The 27,824-nt window shown below is 35.9% G+C and overlaps 1 protein-coding gene across 2 annotated transcripts in view; it reads left to right on the forward strand.

The window, feature by feature from the left end:
• ADA2 (adenosine deaminase 2) overlaps positions 1-27,824 on the forward strand; it is a 117,019-nt gene that overhangs the window by 18,918 nt on the left and 70,277 nt on the right. The window lies entirely within an intron of this gene.

A 27,824-nucleotide genomic window follows, 5' to 3' on the forward strand; every position in this document is an offset into this window, starting at 1 on the left:
GCTTAGTCTGAGTTTCACGGCAGTGGCTAGACTTATTCTTTTTTCTCCTTGAATTTGCCCATCTATCTGACATCTTCCAAATTGCCTGGTCTTTGGTCAAGTACTCCTTGTGATCAGCATTGTTTTTTCAGGCAACTGTAAGCCTTTGTTCCACTGGGAGATCCTACCTTCTTGGAAGTCTTTCTGTCCTAGTCACATGGGATGTCTGGCATAGAATAAAACCTGTAAAAACTACCGAACTAGGTACCTTTGTTCAAAATGTTACTCTATCTCTGACTTCCTCATGTGGCTTTATTCTGGTATTGAATCCACACCTGGGTAGTGATTGAAGAGATCACCTTTGTGATCTTGGACAAATCACTCACCTCTCTGAACCTTTGTTTTTTCACCTTTAAAGTGGGAAAGTTGATCTAATTGATTTACAAGATCCCTTACAATTCAATATAAGACCAATATTTTGGAAGAGATAAAGGATGACCTAAAGAATCAGATTTTTAGGGATAAATTTTCAGAGTTCAAATTGTCAAACATAAAATAAATCCTTGTAAATTGATGGATTAAATCCATTCTAAGCAGTCCCTGCATTGAAGTTCCTTCACCTGAGATACTATTTTGCAATAAACCAAGGATACCATTTTGAAATTTTGTTTTGGAGGGGCCCAAAATTTTTGAGTAAATTAATAGGAACAAAGTGATAATTTAGGCTAAAAAAATGGGCCATTCCCCCTCGGTACTTTAAATAACTAAGCCTTGGAGTTTTTCAGTTTCAGAGAAATTCAGGTGAGTGCAATCAAAGATAATTTTTGGAAACTTCTGTGCAGGGGAAATTCTCACTCCCTTTCCCTCATTATATAGGCAGAGCCAATAGGTAGAAAGTCGGAGGCATGGGGAAGGACAGAGACACTCCAGACAGAGATGTAGCCACTTAAGAGAAGAGCACCTTCAAGGATCAGGACTTTTGGCAACAGAATGGGAAGCCAGTTTGGGGTTCAAGACAGAGCTATGGGGGACAGCTAGGTGGCACAGTGGATAGGGCACCTGCCTTGGACTCAGGAAGACCTGAGTTCAAATTTAATCTTAATAGTTACCTAGCTGTGTGACTTTGGGCAAGTCATTTAACCCCATTGCCTTGGGGGAAAAACAAACAAACAGGACAGAGCTAACCTTGGTAGTTCAGTCTAATAATCCCCTCCACAAAAGTGTTCCCCCCAAGGGGGAGGGGGGAGCTTTGTGAGGACTCTACAGATAGGAAAGAATCTTGGGACCCTGTAATACTAGAATTGTGAATTACTTCTACTACTTACTTCTTACTGACTTTATATACCTATTCTTTTATTTTATTCTTCTATTATTGTGGGAGTGTTCATCTCAGATTTATAGGAGTGGGGAGGGATGTTTTGTTGCTAAGCATTAATTGTGTCAGACTGATTATTAAGGAGAAGAACACTGGTGGGTGCTCATGAGCTGTTTTTTTGGATTAATAGTCCCCTATTTGCCTCAGTTTCCTCATCTGTAATGAGCTGAAGAAGGAAATGGCAAACATTTCAGTGCTTTTACTAAGAAAACCCCAAATGGGTCAGGAAAACCTCAAATGACCCAAAACAGCTGAACAACAGCCATAACAAAGTGAGGGAATTTGAGGATTAAGCCCCATATGGTTCCTGTGTATCACAAGTTTAATCACTCTCTCTCAGTATTTTTTGATATAGATTTCAACCATTAAACTGTTGAAGGGTCTATACCCAGAAGCTATTCATCTTTGGGTAGATGGGCATGGACTGCTGATCTGGAGAGTGGCTCTGAAACTGGGGAGTTCAGTCTGAGGTAGAAGAGGAAATGTGATTACTTTGAACAAAGATATTTGACTCAAAGTTCAGTTTAAATACACAAAGATGGTAATAATTCTTGGATTAGTTCAACCAGACATCATGGGGAGCCTGCAGGAGGTTTTAAGAACCCCAGAATAATTAGGATTGGGATCAGAGATTGATTGTGAGATTGGAACACAAGAGCAGAACTCCAGTCTGACTGACCTAGGTTAGGGTAGGAAAAGCAGTGTCTAATATAATGTAGAAAAGAAAATGATTAAAGTGATTACCTCAATTCTATAGAGTATGATACTGAGATTTGCCTGTGAGGGTGATGTAGAGAATTATTAATGTAGCTTTAATGATGTTAAAATCTTGTTAATTATGGAAGGCTGTTTGCCCCTGAGATGTAAACTGACCTTGATTGTTGATTGCATCCTATTACCCCTTGACCCTGGTAGTTTGCATCTTGTCCCCCATTTCCCCCTTCACCTAACCTTGGCCATAGACCCAGGCATGATAGGAAATGATATGTTGAACTTGGGGATAGAGCACCTTGGGTCAGGAAGGACCAGTATGTAGTTTGCCATTGGAAGATACCTGGCTCAAGGTGTAAGACCACTTTCCAAGCGCCACCCATGCCCAACCTACCACAGAAAAGTATTTAACAGGAGGCTCCACTGCTTCATTTTCTTCTTTTTCTTTTCCTTCTTTGACTCTAGTAGGATTAGTTTTTCTTATGCTCTTTTTTGGCCACATAGAGCACCAGGTTATGTGGCCAGACTAAACCAAGTCTCTTGGCTGCCTGCTCTCTCTCTCTCTCTCTCTCCACCTGGCCTATCCTTTTTTTTTATAGGTTTTTTTTTTGCAAGGCAAATGGAGTTAAGTGCCTTGTCCAAGGCCACACAGCTAGGTAATTATTAAGTGTCTGAAGCCGGATTTGAACTCAGGTACTCCTGACTCCAGGGTCAGTGCTCTATCCACTGCGCCACTTAGCCACCCCTCCCCTGGCCTATTCTTAAGGTTGTTACTGCTTTTCTAGGAGTTTTCGTCTGCATATTTGCAATAATTAGCCATAATAAAATTCTGAGCAGTTTTAACATCTCAGAGAGAGCATACAAATTCCTTCCCCTTTTCAGTGGCCTTAAATCTTCTGTCCTCAATCTCTAAATCTTTAATAATTGATAAGGGGGTAGAGAGCAGGGTGATGGGAACATAACAAGAGAGTTGGGGAGGGACAGCTGGGCAGATCATTATAATTGTTTTTAGTACTTCTTTTGGGCCCTTAAAGGAATAAGATCATTTTCTTTAGGGGTGGGGGACTGAGATATACACCCATTGTCTTTAAATAGAAACCATGTGTCTGAATCCACTTCCTTCACTGAAGCAGCAGGTGTCATACCTTAGAGTAAGATAAAATCCTTAGGAATCTCATCTTCTGTTAGTAGCTATGACTCTAGTTCTAGCCCTCACTTTTGGTTATTCATGCTAGTTTTCCTTTCTCTTTCTTTTCTTAGTAAAAAGTATTATATTATTTATATCTTATTTTTAGTTTTTTTTTTTTTGCAAGGCAGTGAGGTTAAAGTGACTTACCTAAGGTCAAACAGCTAAGTATTGTCAGAGACCAAATTTGAATTCAGGTCCTTCTGATTCCAGGGCCTATGCTCTATCCACTGTGCCTAACTGCCCCTATTGATATCATTTAAAAAAATGTAACCTTTCCTGAATATCTATCCTCATGTAACTTGCTATTCCTTATAACATATAAGAAAGAGAAAAAGAGAGTTTAGTAAAACCAGTCAGTCTTGTCTGACGGTATATATAACAAAAAGGAAGGAGTGATGAGACAAAGTAGATAGTGGTCTAGAAGACCTGAGTTCAAATTAAGCCTTAAATACTTACTGGTTTTGTGATCTTGAGCAGGTCATTTAATGAATTCCTTATCTATCAGATTTCTTCTTTATAAATTGAGGATGATAATGTAATCTGCATTCTCAGGGTTTTTGTGAGAATAAAATTAAATAATATTTGTGAAATGCTAAATATTAGCCATATTATTATTATTAATATTAAGGTATACTTGGGGCGGCTAGATGGTGTAGTGGGTGGCTAGATTGCGCAGTGGATAGAGCACTAGCCCTGGAGTCAGGAGTACCTGAGTTCAAATCCGGTCTTAGACACTTAATAATTACCTAGCTGTGTGGCCTTGGGCAAGCCACTTAACCCCATTTGCCTTGGGAAAAAAACCCTAAAAACAAAAAGATATACTTGGCTCTTCCTGTGGTCTTTGTAATTAAATCTGCCCTTGATTTTCTTTTTTTAAATTTATTTTTATTAAAGATATTATTTGAGGGGCGACTAGGTGGCATAATGGATAAAGCACCAGCCTTGGAGTCAGGAATACCTGGGTTCAAATCCAGTCTCAGACACTTAATAATTACCTGGTTGTGTGGCCTTGGGCAAGCCACTTAACCCCATTTGCCTTGCAAAAAACCTAAAAAACAACAACAAAAAAAGATATTATTTGAGTTCTACAATTTTTCCCCCAATTTTACTTCCCTCCCCCCACCCCTCACTGAAAGCAATGTCAGTCTTTACTTTGTTTCCATGTTGTACATTGATCCAAATTGAATGTGATGAGAGAGAAATCATATCCTTAAGGAAGAGACAAAAAGTCTAAGAAATAACAAGATCTGGCAATAAGATATCTGTTTTTTCCCCTAAATTAAAGGGAATAGTCCTTGAACTTTGTTCAAACTCCACAGCTCCTTATCTGGATACAGATAGCACTCTCCTTTGCAGACAGCCCAAAATTGTTCCTGATTGTTGCACTGATGGAATGAGCGAGTCCTTCAAGGTTGAACATCATCCCCATGTTACTGTTAGGGTGTGCAGCGTTTTTCTTGTTCTGCTCATCTCACTCAGCATCAGTTCATGCAAATCCCTCCAGGCTTCCCTGAAATCTCGTCCCTCCTGGTTTCTAATAGAATAATAGTGTTCCATGACATACATATACCACAGTTTGCTAAGCCATCCCCCAACTGAAGGACATTTACTTGATTTCCAATTCTTTGCCACCACAAACAGGGCTGCTATGAATATTTTTGTGTAAGTGATGTTTTTACCCTTTTTTACCCTTTACCCTTTTACCCTTTTTCAATACCAGTAGTGGTATTGCTGGGTCAAAAGGTATGCTCAGTTTTGTTTCCCTTTGGAAGTAGTTCCAAATTTCTCTCCAGAAAGGTTGGATGAGTTCACAGCTCCACCAACAGTGTAATAGTGTCCCAGATTTCCCACAACCCTTCCAACAATGATCATTATCCTTTCTGGTCATATTTGCCAGTCTGAGAGGTGTGAGGTGGTATCTCAGAGAAGCTTTAATTTTCATTTCTCTAATAATTAATGATTTAGAGCATTTTTTTCATATGGCTATGGATTGCTTTGATCTCCTCATCTGTAAATTGCCTTTGCATATCCTTTGACCATTTGTTAATTGGGGAATGGCTTTTTGTTTTAAAAATATAACTCAGTTCTCTGCATATTTTAGAAATGAGTCCTTTGTCAGAATCATTAGTTGTAAAGATTGTTTCCCAATTTACTACATTTCTTTTGATCTTGATTACAGTGGTTTTATCTGTGCAAAAGCTTTTCAATTTAATGTAATTGAAATCATCTAGTTGGTTTTTAGTGATGTTCTCCAACTCTTCCTTAGTCATAAACTGCTCCCCTTTCCATAGATCTGACAGGTAAACTAGTTCTTGATCTTCTAATTTGCTTGTAGTATTTTTTTTATGTCTAAATCCTGTAACCATTTGGATCTTATCTTGGTAAAGGGTGTTAGGTGTTGGTTTAATCTAATTTTCTTCCATACTACCTTCCAATTTTCCCAGCAGTTTTTTTTAGGTTTTTGGAAGGCAAACGGGGTTAAGTGGCTTGGCCAAGGCCACACAGATAGGTAATTATTAAGTGTCTGAGACTGGATTTGAACCCAGGTACTCCTGACTCCAAGGCTCGTGCTTTATCCCCTATGCCACCTAGCTGCCCCTTCCCAGCAGTTTTTATAAGAGAGTTTTTATCCCAATAGCTGAACTCTTTAGGTTTATCAAACAGCAGATTAATATAATTGTCTCCTGGTTTTGCACCTAGTCTATTCCACTGGTCCACCACTCTATGTCTTAGCCAATACCAAACAATTTTGATGACTGATGCTTTATAATATAATTTTAGATCAGGTAGGGCTAAGCCCCCTTCTTTTGTGCTTTTTTTTCATTAAGTTCCTGGAAATTCCTGACTTTTTATTTCTCCATATGAATTTACTTAAAATTTTTTCTAACTCATTAAAGCAACTTTTTGGAATTTTGATTGGTAGGCACTAAACATTTAGTTTAGTTTTGGTAGAATTGTCATTTTTATTATATTAGCTCTACCTATCCATGAGCTGTTGATATTTGCCCAGTTATTTAAATCTAATTTAATTTGTGTGAGAAGTGTTTTCCAAAAAGTTTCTGAGTCTGTCTTGGCAAATAGACTCCCAGGTATTTTATATTGTCTGAGGTTACTTTGAATGGGATTTCTCTTTCTAGCTCTTCCTGCTGTATCTTGCTAGACATATATAGAAAAGTTGAGGATTTACGAGGGTTTATTTTATAACTTGCAACTTTGCTAAAATTGCTAACTGCTTCCAGTAGTTTTTTGGATGATTTCTTGGGATTCTCTAGGGAGACCATGATGTCATCTGCAAAGAGTGAGAGTTTTGTCTCTTCCTTCCCAATTCTAATTCTTTCAATTTCTTTTTCTTCTCTAATTGCTGAAGCTAACATTTCTAATACAATATTGAATAGTAGTGGTGATAATGGGCACCTTGTTTCACCCATCTTATTGGGAATGCCTCTAGCCTTTCCCCATTGAATATAGTGCTTGTTGATGGTTTCAAATAGATACTGTTAATTATTCTAAGGAACAGTCCATTTATTCCTACACTCTCTAGTGTTTTTAATAGGAATTGATGCTGTATTTTGTCAAAAGCTTTTTCAGCATCTATTGATATGATTATATAATTTCCTGATAGGTTTCTTGTTGATATAATTGAGCATACTAACAGTTTTCCTAATATTGAACCAACCATGTATTCCTGGGATAAATTCTACTTGATCATAATGTATTATCCTAGTGATAACTTGTTGTAATTGTTTTGCTAAGATTTTATTTATTTTATTTAAAATTTTTGCATCTATATTCATCAGGGAGATAGGTCTATAATTTTCTTTCTCTGTTTTAACTCTTCCTGGTTTAGGTAACAGCACCATATTTGTTTCATAGAAAGAGTTAGGCAGAATCCCATCTTTCCCTATTTTTCCAAAGAGTTTATATAGAATTGGAATTGGAAACAATTGTTCCTTAAATGTTTGGTAGAATTCACTTGTGAATCCATCAGGCCCTGGAGATTTATTCTTAGGGACTTCAATGATGGCTTGTTGAATTTCTTTTTCTGAGATAGGGTTGTTTAGGTATTTAATTTCTTATTCATTTAACCTGGGCAACTTATATTTTTGTAAATATTCATTCATTTCACTTAGATGATCAAATTTATTGGCATAGAGTTGGGCAAAATAATTTTGAATTATTACTTTAATTTCCTCCTCATTGGTGGTGAGTTCACCTTTTTCATTTATGATACTAACAATTTGGTTTTCTTCTTTCTTTTTTTAAATCAAATTGACCAGAGGTTTATCAATTTTATTGGCTTTTTCATAATACCAAGTTTTGGTTTTATTTATTAATTCAATAGATTTTGCTTTTTGATTTTATTAATTTCTCCTTTAATTTTTAGAATTTCGAATTTGGTATTTAATTAGGGATTTTTTTTATTTGTTCTTTCTCTAATTTTTGTATTTGCATGTTTAGTTCATTGATTTCCTCTTTCTTCAATTTATTCATGTAAGCATTTAAAGCTATAATATATCCCCTGAGAGTCACTTTGAATGAATCCCATAGGTTTTGGTATGTTGTTTCATTATTATCATTATCTAGGATAAAATGGTTAATTCTTTCTATAATTTTTTTTAGTATATTCATTCTTTAAAATGAAGTTATTCAGTTTCCAATTGGTTCTGGGTCTATATCTCCTTGGCCCAATATTGCATATGACTTTTATCGTATTGTGATTTGAGAAAGGTGTATTCACTATTTCTGGCTTTCTGCAGTTGATCATTAGGCTTTTATGTCCTAGTACATGGTCAATTTTTGTATAAGTTCCATGTACTGCAGAGAAAAAGGTATATTCTTTTCTATCCCCATTCAATTTCCTCCATAAGTGTACCATATCTAGCTTTTCTAACAATCTATTTACCTCCTTAACTTCTTTCTTGTTTATTTTATGATTCGATTTATCTAGATCTGATAGCAGGAGGTTGAGGTCTCCCACTAGTAGAGTTTTGTTGTCTATGTCTTCCTGTGATTCCTCTTTTTTCCCCCTCCCCTTTTCCCCCTTTTAATACTTGAAAGGTTAGATGTTTTATAAGTTAACTAAGTATGTGTAGGTTGACTTTAAGCTAAGTCTGATGAGAAGATTCAGGTGTTTCTCATCTCCTCCTTTCTTCGCCTCTATTACCATAGGTATTTTGTACCTCTTAGTGTCTTTTCTTTCTGGGTTTTGTGGGTCGAATTTCTGTTAAGAGGTTTGTTTCATATGATAGATGAGGAAAGATCAGGAGACTTTAGAACTACGCCTGTCTTCTCTCCACCATCTTGGTCAGAAATCTGCCCTTGATTTTCTAAAAGCTGTCTTTAACTCTGTACAACTCCACATTTTTGAACACCATCCAATGATGTGTCCTGCTTAGGATATTCATTTCCTACTAACCATGTATTTCATAAACCCATTAGAGAACCCCAGTTCAGGAATTCATAACAAAAATTGATAGATTAGTGGCTATCACCCGCAGTAGCTCTGGTGTGGGTCTGGACATGAATTTCCAAGAGTCAGGTCAGGTAGACAAACATATCCAGATACAAAAGGTTGGGAAGTGAAAATCTACCAACTTTATTTTTGGAAACTCAGACTTTTTATAGCCAAAACTTATCTCACGAATGACCAGTTAAAAGAGACCCAATTTTACAAATGCCTGGGTAAATTTGCAATATTTGTTCTTAGAAAAATACATGCTTCTCTATCAAAGAAACCTTTTACAACCATCCTGGAGCCACAGATTATCCTAGTTCAGGGTTCACTGGTGAGCCAAGGTATCCATACAATGAGCAATAATCCACACATATCTTTGATGAAGAGTGTTATGTGAATATCACTCCCTGGGCCTCTAGCCCTCCACAGATTCCCCATTCTTAGGCACGTTGAAGCTTTAGGTGGTGTGTCAGGACAACTATGTTTTGACCCAGTGACAAAAGGCATTTAATACAAATGGGTATAATAAACAATAGCAATAATAATGCAAAGATACCAGGAAGCATACTCACTAATAGGTTCATAAAATGAAAAGGATGAAACAAAGTTAAACAAATTATCAATATTTGAATCTATTTCCATTGCCAATGCAATATCATTAACAATTTTATGCAATTGATTCACATCCATAGTTATAGAATCATTATACCATATTCCATTAAAATAACCTTTATATTATCCTATGGAATAAGTGAAGTGTTATATTTTACAGGAGTAACACAAATAGCAGAAAATTTACAGCCACATTGCAATTGTCCCTTGTGTTCTTTACAGAGGTTTGTAATGCATTAATTAAATGATAAAGGTCTTCATTAATTCTCTCCTGAGCATTTTCTGATAATTCTTTAATATATTTAGCTTCCAATTATTTCTTTATTCCCTACTTATACAGAAATAATCACTGAAGTAGCTGGTATAATGGCTGCTACGATACACAATGCAACTAACACATCTCTTCTGCCTAATTCTCTTTAATGTTTTTTCTAAGAACTCATCAGCAGGAGACATATACCAGCCTTCTGCCTTGGTGGGTATTTTAGCAAATTTTGGTTTTCTTATCATGAAAACAACATCGTCATCCTCTACTTCCTTATTTATACATGTTCGAATAGTACAATTGTAACAGTTAACATTATATCCCCCTTTTATCTCTGATAATATTGACATATTTGAAAGATCCTATCATAAAGGCAATATCTGGTCCTGTGCATGCAGTCACAGACAATTTCTTTTCTGCATAAGATATTTTGTCCAACATCTTATTCCATTGTATATACTTTATCTCATTTATAGCTGCCATAGTCTTCCATATCTCTGAATTAGCCAACCCTACTTTTGGGTATATAATTGGTTTAATATAGCCTGGAATACCCAATGGAACAACTCTATCAGGAGAATTCCACACTTGTAGCAAAATAGAATGGTCATAAATTCTTCTATTTGGAAAACAATCATTTTTGAAATCCCAAGCATGTAAATTCAAACAAGGAAATTCTGTAGGAAATATCCCTCTTCCCTCAATACTTTCTACAAATGGAACTCCTGATATTTCTAAGGTCGTCAATGTTCCCATGTTATAAATATTTGGATGAGCTGAATGTGTAATTTTACTTTATTTAACACATGGTTCAACAATACACATTTTACAAAAACATATAGGTGTCACAATATTTAAACCAGAAAAATGATGACTAAATATTCTTCTTAGTTTCTCTTCTTTGATATCTCTAGTAGGAACTTTGTTATATCCCAAATAATCTGCAGCTTCCCCAATAATACAATTTCAGCCATACTCTCTTGAACCTAAGTCTGATATTCAACTCCTTTTACAGTGCCCAAATTGTTCTTAGAGTAACGTAAGCATCATAAATTGTCCCATAAGCCCATGATGTATTCTCCTCTCATCTTTTCCTTTTCGATTTCTTAAGTGTAAATTATTCATTTTCTGTATTATTTGATTCATCTGATCTGCACGGTCAGATGTTTCATTCTGGTACCCGGATAGTTTCTCCATCTGTGGACAGAAGCATACCCTTGACCCCAGGTTAATAATGGATCCAATCATTTTCATTGTTGATGTCTTAGGATCCTTCCATGTAACCATGCCCTTCTCTTAATGTTGCATATCCTTAAAAAAATCTTTCTGCAGGTGTTAATTGTTTATCATGCAATGTTAAAAAATTCATGCTAAATAAGGTGAGATTTACTCTCCTTCCTTGCTTCCCCTTTGTCCCTATATATTCCCCCATCTTTTACAGAAATCTCTTAAGATCTTTACGTTTTCTTTCTACTAAAGTTTGACCAGTAGGGTTGTAGGGAATTCCTGTAATATGTTGTAATATAGGCAGAATTGTTTAAATGCCATAGAAGTATATCCAGGACCATTATCTGTTTTTATGGATTTTGGTATCCCTGCAATAGCAAAGCAATGAAATAAATGATCAATCACACCTTGTATAGCCTCTGAACTTTGTGCTGTTGCCATTGCACATGAACCAAATGTATCTACAGTAACCTGAATGAATTTCATTTTTCCAAAAGATGTATAATGAGTCACATCCATCTGCCACAATTCATTCGGAACTTGGCCTCTAGGATTCTTAGAATAATTTGTAGGGGTAGGTAAATATAGAATTCATTGTTGACAGGATATTACTATATTCCTTGCTTGCTCTCTGGGGATTTTAAATTCTTTCTTTAATAAAGAGGCATTCTAGTGAATTTTTTTGTGACTGTCTAGCTTGCTGTTCTACTAAGCTTATAAGAATTGGAAGGGTTAATTAATTAGTCCTATGATTGCCTTCATATATGGACCCAGGCAATCCAGTGTGGGAATGTATGTATTCAAAAAGGATATCTATCTCTTATAACTTCTTGTAACTCTTTAAAGAGTTGACATAATTCTTCATCAGTGCTATGTTTAATAAAAGTTGTTTCTATGTATCTGACCACATGATAACTATACTTACTATGTATAAAAATGTTAAGGGTTTGTGGCTGTTCTATTAATACCATTAATTGGGCATATAATTCATTCTTTTCTTTGGATTAAAAATATTTTTAATTGTATTTATGCTTGGACCTATAGGTCTAGAATAAGTTGCATTACATTGTTTAAAAATTTCTGGAAACCTAGAGTGTCATAACTTCAGATATTTTCCCTTATTACCTCTACAGAACAATCAATCATTAACTCTGGGCTTTGACATCATTAAAGTAAAATAGCTTATATTGATAAAACTAGATCATATAACTTTTCAACATCTTGCTCATTGGTAAATTGCCTAACTATGGGTTACATAATTTTCAATCTCCCAATCATTTTTGAAAGCCTCTCACATTTATTTGGCATTATTGGAAATAATTGCAGTGAAGCTATAAATTCCTAATTTCTTATACAACCTTCTTCTAAGGTTACCATTTTTGCTTTTTTAAAATTAAACATTAAATTCTTAACCTACGTGAAACATGTTTCCATGCTAACATCTCATTCTCTTAAAGTTAACCTTATAACTAAATATGTGTTACACATAAATTTCTTTCACATCTGTTTTATAAGCGTATTATCCTCTTGTTCAAATACTCTATTTTCAAAAAGAAAATAAGATTCTCTATTAATTTAGTTATTTATATATATATATATATATATATATATATATATATATATATATATATAAAATTTCAAAAAATCCAATGTAGTTTTCTCTCTCTCTCTCTCTCTCTCTCTCTCTCTCTCTATCTATATAATAATTTCCAAAAAATCCAATGTAAAACTTTTACCAATGCCAGGGTTACAATATCTGGTCCTGTTTTTGTGTAACAGATTTTAAATAAGTTTCTTTGATCTTACATATAAATATTCCCTTTAAGAAACACTAAGTATGGGGCAGCTAAGTGGAGCAGAGGATAAAACACTGACCCTGGAGTCAGGAGTACCTGGGTTCAAATCCAGTCTCAGACACTTAATAATTATCTAGCTGTGTGGCTTTGGGCAAGCCACTTAACCCCGTTTGCCTTGCAAAAACCTAAAAAAAAGAAAAGAAACATTAAATAAGGGTGACAGTGGATAAAAGCACTGGTCTTGGAGTCAGGAGTACTTGAGTTCAAATCCAGCCTCAGACACTTAATAATTACCTAGCCATGTAGCCTTGGGCAAGCCTCTTAACCCCATTGCCTTGAAAAATCTAAAAACAAATAAACAAAAAAAAAAGAAACACTAGGTAGAAGAGTACAGCTTTTCACAATCTCTGAGCCAAAAAACTTTGAGAAATATAACATTTTTTGGCAAGGTATTCTCTAGTTTTCTTATAACAATTCTTTACAAAGGTGATGGATGACCTTTCAATTCATCCACTGTTTGTTACTATAACACCCTAAAATTTTGTAATGCATATGTAATACATAAAAATTTCTTGGGACCAGATGTTTCTAAAATCCCTTTTTATGATTACAAGATTTTCTTTAAAGTTCTCTTAATAATCTTATAAATTCCAAACTCATATTCAAAATTACCTTACATTATTTTCCTTTTCAAGATATAAAAGTTTGCAAATCCTTGTTTATATTTATTGCTGTTCTAACTTCTCAATGCTCTAACTTAAAAGAGCTTTCTATCCTCACTGACAAGCTGATATTCTGGGAACTGGAGATTCCTCACATTTTGAGATATCAAGGTAGTATGCACTAATTATTTACCTTTACTGTTTATCATTCCTTGTTCACCCAAAATTTTTTAAAATTTTATATATTATGTATATATATATATATATATATATATACACAGTTGTCATGCTAATTAAGAACAGTTCAAAAATTAATTTTAGGGACAATTTCAATATCTCCTAGGTCCCTTATAAGTATAATTTGCCAAATCAGTAAAAAAAATTCTATTAGTCTATTATACCGGAGAAAAGAGACACTAGAAAATAAGAGAAAATAATAGAACCCATTCTCCTCCAAAAACAACATGATTCTCAGGAAAATATCCTTTATTTTGGCACCAATCATGAGTGTTGGGAAAAAAAATTAATTTTGAATGAGAGAATGGAAAGAAGATTGGCCAATCAGAACACAGAGAACAGCAGGCCTGAGAGATAGCTGAGAGCTTCTCTCTGAGTAGGACAAATGCCATATAAATCAATTTCAGAGATCTCTCAAGGCATGAAGAGAAGGCTTTATTCATTTCTCGAGAAACTGGGCACAATGAATTAGAGAGATTGAGGCCAAAGAAAAAGGCCCAAGAATCACATTTATCCTAACTCGATCCCCCCCACCCCCCCACAACTGGCCCACCCTCCTTAATGAGGAATGTGGTCTTACAATCTAAACATGAAAACTACCCGAGGGAAAGGGCCATAGAATTCAAAGAAAACAAACTAATCTAGAGAAAAGAGCATAAAATTCAAACTGAAACCAGATTATCTCTTTAGTCCCAGGAATTGAATGATTCTCCAGACATCAACAGATAAGATGAAGTCAGTTGACTCTTCAACAATATCCCAGAAGTTTGCTTTGTCAAGGGAGGAGGGGCACATAGCTAACCAAATTCAATCTATAATATTTTACTGAAGAAACCTCAAAACTTTATCCCACATAATCCCTCCTCTTTTATTTTGATGAGATTTCTTCACATTTCTGAGTTGGCCCTTAAGTCTAACTAACAACTCCCTGATCACCTCCTTACTTCCCAGGGACCCTTTTAGATGAGCCCTATAATCACCATGATAATAGGTATATTTCCAAAGTTGTTGTCCCTCCTTCCACTGCAAGTTTTTATACCAAAGTCTTTAGAAAGGTCTTCCTGGCTCCAAAATTGATCAAACCAAATTCCTAATTTTGTGTCATTGGATTAACCCCAAGAATAGCTAATATGCCTAGTGATGTTCCTTAAATTATTTTTCTTGCAAATGGCCATTTCCCCACTTTCCTTCCAAGTCCTTACTAACTCACAATCAGTTTCCCTTAATAAATGCCCCAGTTTTCAGATCTTTACAAGGGTTCCAGGTACCATCATTAATCTCACATCAGTCTGAGGCCACCTATTTCTGAACTGTACAATCCAAAATATATGCACCCTGCTTCTGGACATATTCAGACATATTCTACTCCCCAGGTAAATATCGTGGCCAGTCAGTTATAAACAGTAGTCACCCTGAAATGACTCAGTCATATGCCACTGATGTTTCTCTCCTCTGGATCAAAATCCTGTGCCACAGTGCACATCTAATCAGGGACTGAGAATCTGGGTCAGACCCAGGGGTACTGCCACCCACTATTCTTTCTCTCTCAATGTAGAACATTTTCACCCTGCCTCCCCTCTTCCTTTCCATAAGGAGAAGGGCATAAGTAGGGGTGTCATCCTTACAGAGGCAAAGAGACGTTACAAATAAACAATGTACACATAGGTCAGAGATGGTAGAGATGGAACTGATTCAATGTCTCTCCTCTCCTCCCCTCCCCTCCTCTCCCCTCCCCTCCCCTCCCTTGGAGACATACTTGTCTTCCGGTAAAGAAACTGTTTAACATCTTAATTCAGTTCAAAACGCGTGTCTTCCATCACAAAACAATGGGATTCTGGAGCTTATTACAAGTTACATTTTGCCTTATTGCCATATTGACACACATACTTCACTTTTAACTTCCATTAGTAATTTACTACATGAGCAAACTCACAAGCTTGTAACACATACATTCAACAGTCATCTTTGTTCTAAGAGTATCCAACATCTTGTTTAAAATAAAACAATTTTAACCTTTGTTCACATTACAATGATGCTAGCATCCTTAACCAAAATGATTTTTTTTCCAGATATTCCCATATTTTCCTTTTCCTGGTGTACTTATCTAACTCACATTCCTTCAACTAGAATTTGAAACTGTAATTATCCTAAGAATTTCCCATTCTTCTCCTTACCTAAATATCCCCTCTAACACAAATACTAAGGAAACTTAATTCCTATCTTAGCATGCAGCTGATAGCAGGTGTCAGAGCCAGACACCTAACCTATCTCTGGCTATTAGATCCAATTCATCTAAAACCTTTTTAGTTTGCTTAGTAACTAACTATAAAGACCCAGGACATTAAAGGAAAATTGCTTTACAGATATAAGTATTGAATGTCAGTATCCAGGCAGGTCATGTGAGTAAGTCAAATGTCTTAGGTCAGATTTATTCTTCCAGGTGAGATATTATCCAAATGTCATTTTGGGGAAATCAAGTCAAAGGGGTCCAACCTCAGCCATCCTGAGAAGCCGCCCCTTTGGCTGCCCACCCCTGTCACCTGACATCCTTGAACCATTGGCTTCCTTGGCTCCAAAAACATAATATTTTACCTAGTAGCATTTCTTTTTGTTGACAAACCTGGTATCTGACATAAGAGAAAATCAATTAAAAGTCCTGTGATGTAAAATAGTTTTTTTACCTAGTTAGAACTTCCAGTGAATACAATTCACTAAATTCCAATTATAATCTTAATGGAGTCCCAATTAATGAAACCCCTACCTAAAGCTCTGAGTATCCTTCCTGGGACTTTGCCTAAAACCAGGTATTCTAACTATGACTGGCTCTACAGGCCTGTGTCCTACCTCTTACTAGAGACATCCCTTTGTCTGAAATCATATCTACTCTATCTGTATATAAAGATGGTATATCAGATTCCCTTTGGCTAGAGAAACCTCCTTCTAGCCTGTTGTATCCTACAACAAATAAACGCCTCCTTTGTCCAGCAGATTGCATAGAGAAATATCAAATTATCTTGTGTTTATCTTTCCCACATTATATAGTGCTTTTACTTCAAAGCAAACAACCACTGCTTTGGAATATACATATATAGATCCAAAATATTCCCAATTCACATAGACAGCTAGAAACTTCTATAAAAAACTTGTTTACCTACTAGCCATCCTCAACATAGAAATGGTTATTTTTGTTTTGGCAAGGCAATTGGGGTTAAGTGACTTGCCCAAGGTCACACAGCTAGACAATCACTAAGTATCTGAGGCCTGACCTGAACCCAGGGCTCCTGACTCCAGGGCCAGCGCTCTAAGCATTGCACCACCCAGCTGCCCCCCTAACATACAAATTACTTTTCAGAATTCTTTAAAACCATTAAAACATCTTAGGTAGCTTTAAATTTCCAACATGCATTATTCATTTCATTATAACAGAACATCAATAAAAATAATAGAGTAACATACAAATTGCTAGATTTTTTTTTAAAGCAATCCTTCCATTATTATATTATTCAGGAACCCACAGATCTATCCCAGAAAGGGTTATATTTTTTCACATTTTCCTTATTGCCCTTCAAAGTGTTAATCCTAGGCATATTAATCCTAGGCTTTAACAATACAGTATTTGAATAACATATTCACAATAGATATCTAAATATTGCAAATATAATCTCCTTGTGGTTACAAAAGAATAACATAACTGATAAAAACATCTTATTCATAAATAAGTTACCTTACAATAAAGCCCACCATTGCAATTTGTTCAGAGTCCCCATCAGCTGTCTGCAGTAAGAGAGAAGTCCACATTCTTGACTTCTTTAAAATTAAACATACATTGTTAATATACATTAAACATTAAGATTGTTATTTAAACATCTCATTTCCTTTATAACAAGAGCAAAATGAATATCCCATGTTCTTTACACTTTTGTCTCTTTACCCAAACTCTCAGAATCAAATCTCATACATGATACATTTAAAACCCCAATGTAATTACAACTCAACTAAATTTCCAGCAGTTTAGTTTGATAAAAACTTTAGAGTACCGCATACAGAGAATTCAGCACTCACATTCCAAAAGCTCTATCCAAAATAAAAATACAATTGTTAGCATTATTCAACATTAAAACTAATTAGTGTTTTTTTCCCCAAAAGAAATCAGTAAACATCCCTGATAACCTAGGTATTTCTCTTCTTAGTTAACCCAGTACCACTTTTCTTAGGTGTTACAATAGAATTTGTTTTAGGTTTTTGCAAGGTAAATGGGGTTAAGTGGCTTGCCCAAGGCCACACAGCTAGGTAATTATTAAGTCTCTGAGGCTAGATTTGAACTCAGATACTCCTGACTCCAGGGCTGGTGCTTTATCCACAGCACCATCTAGGTGCCCCACAATTGAGTTTTAAAATTCCAAACTCCTTACCAAAGTTACAATAGTGTTAAGTTAAAACAGTTTAATTCTAAACTAATTTAACTATCTAGGTTATTTAATTCCTCCCATTCTGTACAATTTTTGTCAGAATGTCACGATAGTAGTACCCCCTCTTTTAAAACCCTCATAGTGCTTTCCAAAACTCTAGTTCAGAAACTTTAAAAACAATTCCAGTTATCTCTCAGGCCACATGGCCAGCAGATATTTATTAAACGTGATTTCCTTTCAATAAAGGAGTCTCTTAACCCCTGGATCTTAGATATTTTTTTCCAATCACATATCCCACCTATGGAGGGATCTCTTTCCCTTTAAGGTCTCTCCTGTCTATCCCCTCTCCCTCCACGGCGGGTGGGCTGTCAGGTGGACTTGGTCTAGGTTTCAAGAGTTATCAAGATGGTGGATGGGATTGAGACCACCATGTGTCCAACCCACCACCCCTTCCCCCAACTCAGGGAGAAAGCATGGAATCTTTCCCAGACACTTGTAAGGATAAAAAAGTTTTTCCTCCTAAAACTTCTCAATCTTCCCCTTAAAGGTACTTTATTCCCTTAAAGTCTTCTAAACTCTCCCCAAACCACAGCTTTTCTCTTTAAGAAACCCTTCCCTTCCCTTAACTGCACAGCTACCACCAGCTGAGTGAGTGAGGGGCTGATTTCCATATGGGGGCCACTGCACAACCACTTCTTTCTCCTCTTAGAATGATTTGTAAGCCACTTTACAAAGTTCCCAAAATCCATCTGCGGTATACAAAGTCTTTCATTTTTCTTAGGTTTTTTGCAAGGCAAATGGGGTTAAGTGGCTTGCCCAAGACCATACAGCTAGCTAATTATTATTAAGTGTCTCAGGCTGGATTTGAACTCAGGTACTCTTGACTCCAGGGCTGGTGCTCTATCCAGTGTGCCACCTAGCTGCCCCTGTGGTATACACAGTCAAACCTGCTCAAACCTTTTGTCTACATGCTTCAACCCATTTCCATATTTAATTCCTTTTCATTAGCTCCTCTTGACTTTAATTCATACTGTTCTGAACTAGAATCACATAGCTTACCCAGCTATATAAACCACAGATATGATTCCATCCCCAGCTTTTAATAGTTAGCATTTCTTGATTATAACTGCTAAAACCCTGGAAAAGGCAGTCATCCAAAAATACCTTAGCCTAATCAGAATATTCTCTGTTCCTCCCCCCTTTCTTCAAATAGAGTAAAGCTGAATAACTTTTATAGAGGGACAATCCTTTCTGGAGGGGGCGGTTGATCTTCTTTTCTTAAATCCTTACATGTCCCATAATTTTCTGTAATAACCAACATTACCAGAATCTAAACTGATAAACTCATGAAGCTTTGTTACCATATCATTCTGGGAAAAGATTAACTATTTAGTTTCCCCTATACTGGCATATCTTGGTAACCGCATTATATAATTTAGGATTAACCTGACAACTCTCTAACAATCTCTTTTTTTTAAATTAAAATAGCATTTATTTCTATGATAACATTCACTATTTCTTTCCTGTTTCTTTTTATTTCAAAATAAGGTTCCTTTGAACATTTATTTTACTAATTCTTCCTTAAGTAATTTTCTTTCTCTCTTAGTCCTTTTCTAAAAGAGAGTGGGGGAAAAACATTCTAGCACCACAGAATCATGGAGAATTGGGAAGAGAAGGGAACATAAACAGGGAAGGGGGGGGCCCTTCTCATAATGGTAGAATAACAGGGTGAGTAGTTTGGCCTCCATAATCCATTCCTTTTTAATCAAAATAAAAATCCCTCTTTAAGTGCTCAAGAGACAACCTAAGAGTGGGGACTGAGGTATCATATTATCTATTGTAACACAGGCAGAAAGCAGGCTCAAGGGAAGAGCCAGAGAGTTAGATAAATACTGCCTAAAAATCCAAAACAAAATGAGGCTACCCAAGGAACTCTTTAGGGGAACTTGCCAACTCCTCCTTTCCCTGTTTAACAAATCACACAAGTAAATAGACATTCTAAACACATAAAGACAGACAAGACACAAACACAGATCACACAAAATGCAACAGAATTTTCCAGACTGAATTTCAAAACACAGGTCAATGGCAAATTCCTGATGTCTCAGGAATGCAGAGAGGGCTCTTCCTCCCAAAGGCAGACCAGATTCATTACAATATTTAATCATTTTTTTCTTACTTTTCCTTTATATTTTAGTCTTATTTACCTGATTTGCTGCAGGGGAAGGCTTAGGACAGGGTCCTTCCCATTTTAAATATTGACAGAGACATCTCAGAATCAAATGCCCTTAGATCCAAGTCCCTTATGCCCAAGCCAGAAGGGGTCACCCCCAACCCTCAGTCACCAAAATGGACCCTCCAGAAATCTAGTGCCCTCAGATTCCAAGGTCTAGGCTTACCCAAATGGACCTTCCAGGAATCTAATGCCCTCAGATTACAAGGTCTAAGCCTACTGTCTTTTGGGTCTCTATGCATAGAGGTCCTCACTGACATCAGTTTCTTGCCTCAGATTTGCTGTTCTTTTCCTCTCCACTTTGGGTCATTTGCAGAGATGGGGAAACCAAGGCTTTCCAGAAAATGACAAACTACCAGAATTTCTGGCAGCAGCACTGTTTTTCCAAGGGCTGAGAAGCCGAGGTCCCCAATGGGCTTGCTATCCTGATTAAGCCCCGGAACTGTGTGGGAGAAATGCCACTTAAATAAATTTCAGAGATCTCTCAAGGTATGAAGAGAATGCTTTATTCAAAATGGGTCACAATCAATTAGAGAGATTGAGGCAAAAGCAAAAGGCCCAAGAATCACATTTATCCTAACTCGATTCCCCCCCACCACCACCACAATTTACCCACCCTAGTTAATGAGGAATGTGGTCTTACAATCTAAACATGAAAACTACCCGAGGGAAAGGGCCATAGAATTCAAAGAAAAGAAACTAATCTAGGAAAAAGAGCATAAAATTCAAACTGAAACCAGATTATCTCTTTAGTTCCAGGAACTGAATGATTCTCCAGACATCAAAAGATAAGATGAAGTCAGTTGACTCTTCAACAATATCCCAGAAGTTTGCTTTGTCAAGGGAGGAGGGTCACATAGTTAATCAAATTCAATCTATAATATTTTACTGAAGAAATCTCAAAACTTTATCCCCTACATCTCTGTCTGTATTTTAAAGCAAACACATATAGACACATTAATGGAGTCAGAGCATTTAGAACCAGAGGCCCCCAAAATCTGGGGAAACCCCATTATGCTCTCACACTAGAGTGTCCCTTTAAACATTACACAAAGACAAAAAACAACAGAATAATACTACCAAAGGTGACAAATCTTCCAAGAAACCAGAGGAAAAATGCAGAGAATCTTCCATTTTTCCATTCAAAGGTTTTGATATCTAACACTTCTTGATTTTAACTATAAGTAACTATAACTTTTTAGAAGGCAGTTACTAAAAAATTCCTCAGCCTAATTGGAATATCCCTTGTCCCCTATTAGGTTAGAGTAAACCAAATAACTTCAACAGCCTAAATCTTTTCTGGGAGGGGGAGTCTCTTTTCTTTTTTCTTTTCTTTTTTTTAATCCTCAATCATCCCATTATTTTTAAAATGAACCTGATTATCTTGCCTTTTTTTTGAAATTAAATAGCATTTTTAACATTTTATTTTATTTTATCAAGTCTTCATGAAACAATTCTCTGTCTCTTATTTAATGCTTTTTCTTAATTCCTCTCTCTGTTAACTTCAAGATCTGGATAAATGAGCCATGAGCAAACAAGCTGTCTGATCTCTCACTCCCATTGCCTCCTTTTTCAGGCAGTTTTAGCCATGCCTGTTCATGTGCCTGTAAACTATACCCAGTTTGATTATTTACTCCTGCCCATGGACCAATGCTAGAGAGCATTTCAAATGTTAGTCTTAACCCTGCTGCTTCATTTCTTTTAGCCTGACTAGTATAATTCTCAAAAAATTCAGTTTTCCATATTAAGTAATCTCCTGGTATAAGAGAGCAGTTTTTACTATTGTGGTCCAATCTTCTGGGGCTAATGTTTGTCTACCTAATATTTCTATCATATTCATAACATATGGACTGCTATTATCATACATGCTTATTGCTGATTTTAATTCTCTAAATGTTTTAAAATCTAAATTATAGTATTCTCTCAAAACAATCCGTGGAATCTTTGGATCAGGTCTCTCGAGTACAAGAAAATAGAACAATAACTCTCTTATGTCCTGTGGAATCTTCTCTCCCTTATCTATTGATTTCGAGCGCTATTTGAACAATATTCATATGCCCCTTATCTTTGGTAACATTTTCTTCTTTAGACCATAAAGGAGCAGAGGGTGGGTTATTAGGCTTAGGAGGAGATGAAGCTGGCTGGGGAGCCACTACCATCTGAAGCCCAGGAGCAGCAGCAGCTCTGGCAGCCAGAGCAGGTGGGGCCAGGCCTCCTGGAGTCTCTCTGCTACAAGTTGCTAAAGTGGGAGCTGGGAGGAGGATTCTCCTGGGAAGGTAGGGCCAGTGGCCTTGGTCTCCACACCCCAACTCCCACCCTGATGCAGGCATGGATCTGGAGGTGGCATTGGAGGTAAAAGCCACCATTCTTTTTTATTCTTATCTTCCTGCTGAATAGCTTGAACATCTACATCAACTTTTAATATACTCTGAACCAAAGGAACATCTCCAGGTGAAGTCAGGCAGATTTTTAAAATATTCCCCAATGATAAGACTCCTATAGGAAATGCCTCCTGACCTTCCTGTTTAAAATGTTCACTCATTTGTTTCTCTACAGTTTTCCATTTTTCAATACTCAATACTCCTGGAAACCAAGGACAACATTTTTGTACACATTCAACAAATTCTTCCACTTGGTTTGTTGTTATTAGCACGCCTCTTTCTTTAACTATCTGCTTTAGCACTTTCAAATAATGTCCTCTTCCCTTAGATTGTCACTGTCCCATTTTAATACTCTATGTTTTAGACCTGATGAAAAAATTATTTACCTTAATTGCCTGTTGTCACTTAATGAGCTCTCTTTTGACCTGCAGGTGTCCAGACTTTATCTTTCCTTTCAAGATTAATTCCCTTCCTGGTACAGTGGTCCGTCTGTCCATCCGTCTATCCGTCTATCCGTCTATCCATCTGTCAGTTCATCTGTCAGTCCCTGTTCCCACCCAATAGCTCTGTTGTGGGTCTGGACATGAATTTCTGAGAGTCAGGTCGGGTAGGCAAACATATCCAAACACAAAAGGTTGGGATGTTAAAATCTACCAACTTTATTTTTGGAAACTCAGATTTTTTTATAGCAAAAACTTATCTTAGGAATGACCAGTTAAAAGAGACCCAGTTTTACAAGTTCCTGGGTAAATTTACAATATTTGCCCTTAGGAAAAGTGCATGTTTCTCTATCAAAGAAACTTTTACAACCATCCTGGAGCCACAGATTATCCTAGGTCAGCATTCACTGGTGAGCCAAGGTATCCATACAATGAGCAATAATTCACACATATCTTTATGAAGAAGATCACCAAGGATATGTGAATATCACTCCCTGGGGCTGGCCCTCTACAAGCATCAACTCCAATAGCTCTAGGAGTACCTTCTTTGATTTCTGGGATAACTTTTTAAATTCTTAAGACCTTCATTTATTTTTACACAGATACCTTTTATTCCCTTTTCCAGAGGGAGGGAGGATAGGAGGCAGGTAGGTGACAGATGATAACAGATGGTCAGTTTCTGCTTAAGCACAGTAAAGCCTCGTTCTCCTACCATTTCCCTGACTGAAGTCATCCTTCCTTCTTTCTGGCTATTTGAACTGTACCCAACCTTCAAGGACTGTCTCTTCATTGAAGTAAATTTCCCCTCACTTATTAAGGGACATCCCTCAGCATTATTATCTCAGCTATCCCATAGCATGAATGTCTGTACTTCTCTCATAGCATTTATGTTATATATATTGCCTTCTGTGGCTAATAATGTTTTTATATGTATAGTTTCTTGGTCACTGGTGCCTTGTTGAATTTATTCCAAGAATTAGTACCATTTTGTGTTCAAAGTAGTTACATTTCCCCTTTTAGCCTCAGAGTCATTCTCTAGACTCTCATCAGTACATGCCCACCTATCCAAAGATGAATAGCTTCTTGGTGTCTTCATACAATGTGGCCTCACAAATCAATATTTGTTGAATGTTATAGCTCAAAGTAAAGCCAATAACTTAAGGAAAGAATAGAGGAATTGAGTCAGGGATCAACTGTGGTAACAATGGGTAAGAAAATTGTGAGGAATAGAGAAGTTGAATATCTTATTCCAGAAATATAAATTGACAATAATGCTAAGGAGAGAAGAGGACAAATACCCTGAAAATCTATAAATAGGACAGTGGCATGTGAATAGATAATAAAGCAAGTCACTTAACCCCATTGCCTTTTCACTAGTTAACAGAGAGGTAATGAACTGGAGGTCAAGTGAACAAGCACTTATTAGGAACATTTAGTAAGAACCTAGAATGCCAGACATTATGCTAAGCACTATTCTCCTTTTACCATCAAGGAAATGGAAGGAAAAAGAAATTAGATGACTTGCCCAGGATCATACATCTAGTTAGGGTTTGAAGCTGGATTTGAACTCCTGTCTTCCTGACTCATAGCCTATTAGACTATTCACTTTACCACATAGCTACACAAGAAAATAGAGACAACACAAAGGAAAGCATTACCCAGGATTAGGACAGTCTTCTTTTTTTAAATTTATTTTTATTAAAGATATTATTTGAGTTTTACAATTTTCCCCCCAATCTTGCTCCCCCCCCCCAGAAAGCACTCTGTCAGTTATTAATTATGGAAGTTATGGAAGTAAGTACATTTTTAGCAATTTGTGTATTTTTTAGACATGAATAAAAGAAATGATATAACCCCTTGTATCAAAAATAGGCCTACAAAAAGTGAGCCAATTGTTGTTGTGGTATTAGACAGAAAAGGACTACTAAAATATAAGGAAGAAAATTAAGAAGTTTGATGTCTACATGCTGTGGAAGAGGAATCAATAGTGGTAATAATAGACAAGACTTCTTAAATTCTAGGAGGGCATGTGAGATGCCCTCTCATCTACCCTCTGCTTACAGGTATGATTGCCTTTAGAACAGAATAACCAATTAAAAATCTAATTTTTGAATACTTTGACCAAACTATTCATAAAGCACTTACATCTAAGTAACCATAGTATTTCCTTAGTATTTCCTTCCTATTTTATGATCTGCTCTCCAATTCTGCCGTCCTTCAACTTTACTATCTCTTTTTTGACTAATTTTTCTTTTTTTAATCAGCAAAAATCTGCTTTCTCTTCCTCCCTCCGCTCTCCCCCATTGAAAAATAAAAATAAAATCTCTATTACAACCATGTATATAGTCAAGTAAAACAAATTTCCTTACTGGCTTTATTAAAAAAAAAGTCTCCTTTTACATAGTCTTTCAACCTTCCTCTATTTTACTAAAGATCCACCCCCCCCCCACATCGACCATAGGACTGATACGCCATTGATCATAAAGGAGTTATTCTTGGTTTTAAGTCTATAGTTTTTGCCTTCTGGAATATCATATCCCAAGCTCTCTATTCCTTACAGTAAAAGATGATAAATGATGCAGGATCCTGATTGTTTCTCCTTAGTATTTAAATTCTTTCTTTCTCCCTATTGGCAGTATTTTTTGCTTGAGCTATGGATGATGTTCCTGAGAATTTTGGGTGTTTCTTTCAAGAAATGACTGATGGTTTCTTTCTTTATTCACTTTGCCCCCTGATTCTAAGAGATCTTGTAAGTTTTCCTTTATAACTTCTTTTTTTAAAAAATGTTTTTTGCAAGGCAAATGGAGTTAAGTAGCTTGCCACACAGCTAGGTAATTATTAAGTGTCTGAGGCTGGATTTGAACTCAGGTACTCTTGACTCCAGGGCTGGTGCTCTATCCACTGCACCACCTAGCTGCCCCTCCTTTATAACTTCTTGAAAAATGATATCCCAGCTATTGTTTTTTTGGTCATAGTTTTCAAATAATTCAACTATCTTTAAATTTTCTCTCCTTGATCTTTTTTCCAGCTCAGTAGTTTTTTATATGAGATACTTAAAAAATTTTTTTTGGTCTTTTGAATTTGTTTTAATATTTCTTGTTAGCACATAAAGTCATTGGCTTTCATTCAGTCCAGTCTAATTTCTAGGAACTTTGTTGCTTAAATTAAGGTTTTGTACCTCTTATTCCATGCTTTTATTCATTTTCCCATTCTTTGTTCTCTAGCCCATTTATTTTCCACTTCTTCTAGCATTCCCATTTCATTTGTAGAAAATGTTTTTAAATCTTTAAAAAAAATCTTTGCTTTATCTCTTCCAGAAATTCTAATTGTATTCAAGATATATTTTATTTTAGTCTTTGCATATAGATGTTTTGGACTCTTTTCTTCTAGATTTGAATCTTGAGCTTAAAATATTATAAATTCTTAATTGGTCTACACCAAATAGCATAGAATTTAGATATTTAAAAGCTAATCAAATTATAGGGAGAAATAGATAGCAGAATTATAATAACTTTTTAGATGTCTTTTAAAAAATAAATTTTATTGACATTGTTGTTTTCCATTTTCTAAATTTACCTACTTCCTATGTCCTTCCCCTCCCAGAGGGTCATCCTATATAACAAAGAATATTTTTTTTTAGGTTTTTGCAAGGCAAATGGGGTTAAGTGGCTTGCCCAAGGCCACACAGCTAAGTAATTATTAAGTGTCTGAGACCAGCTTTGAACCCAGGTACTCCTGACTCCAAGGCTGGTGCTTTGTCCACTACACCACCTAGCCACCCCCAGTGATTCTTATATGGTAATTTTTGTCAATTTTCTGGGTATGAGATGAAATTTTTGAATTGCATTTATCTTATTATCAGTTATCAGTAGCATACTTTCATATGATTTTTAATATTTTGGAACTGCTGTTTTGAAAACTTTGAGAGGTTTTTGTTTATATTCTTTGGTGAATTATTTGTTGAGGAATGACTTTTGATTAAAAATGTATGCGTCTGTATATTTATTAATTGTCTATGTATCTTGGATACCAAAACCTTTTCTGAGAAATATGATACAAATATTTTTACCATAGTGACTTTTCCCTTCTTATCCCAGATGCATTAATTTTATCTCTGAGGACTCTTTTTAGCTTCACAAAATCACTTTATATGTTTTATCTTTTTGTATTTGACTCTCTCCTTTGGCTAACAAAACTAATAGTTGCAAACCACAAAACTAGACAGAACAAAAATATAAAGAACAAATTAAAAATATAAGTACAGTTGTAGAAAAGTTAGACAAGATGAATCTCTAGCAAGTAAGAAGTGTACATCTCTCAGTTTTGTGTTGCAAAAATTGATAATGTAGTAAGACCAAAACACCCCCATAAACAATGCAGAATAATCTAAAAATATTAAAAATATTCTTTACTATCCAAAAGAAATAAAAATTATGATCAATTTCAATCAATAAAAGAACATTTCATGAAAACATTCAAATTTAAATGAAAACTAAAGTAATCCTAAAGATTAGTGAGCAAATCAAAAAAATACTTTTATCAAAGAAAATGAAAATTATGAAACATTTTACCAAAACTTCTGAGAGTCAAAGTAGTCATTAGAAGATAATTTCTCTTTTTAAACATTTTGATCAAGAAAAGAGACAAAAGGAGCTGCTAGGTGGCATAGTGGAGATAGAGCACTGGTCCTGGAGTCAAGAGGATCTGAGTTCAAATTCACCGTAAGACACTTAATACCTATGTGTTCCTGAGCAAGTCACTTAACCCTGATTACCTCTAAGAAAAAAAGAAAAGCGAGAAAGAATAGATCAGTTATTTGGGCATACAACCAAAAGACTAGAAAAATGATTTGT

Source organism: Macrotis lagotis, chromosome 7 (assembly GCF_037893015.1).
Source record: "Macrotis lagotis isolate mMagLag1 chromosome 7, bilby.v1.9.chrom.fasta, whole genome shotgun sequence".
Taxonomy (NCBI): Eukaryota; Metazoa; Chordata; class Mammalia; order Peramelemorphia; family Peramelidae; genus Macrotis; species Macrotis lagotis.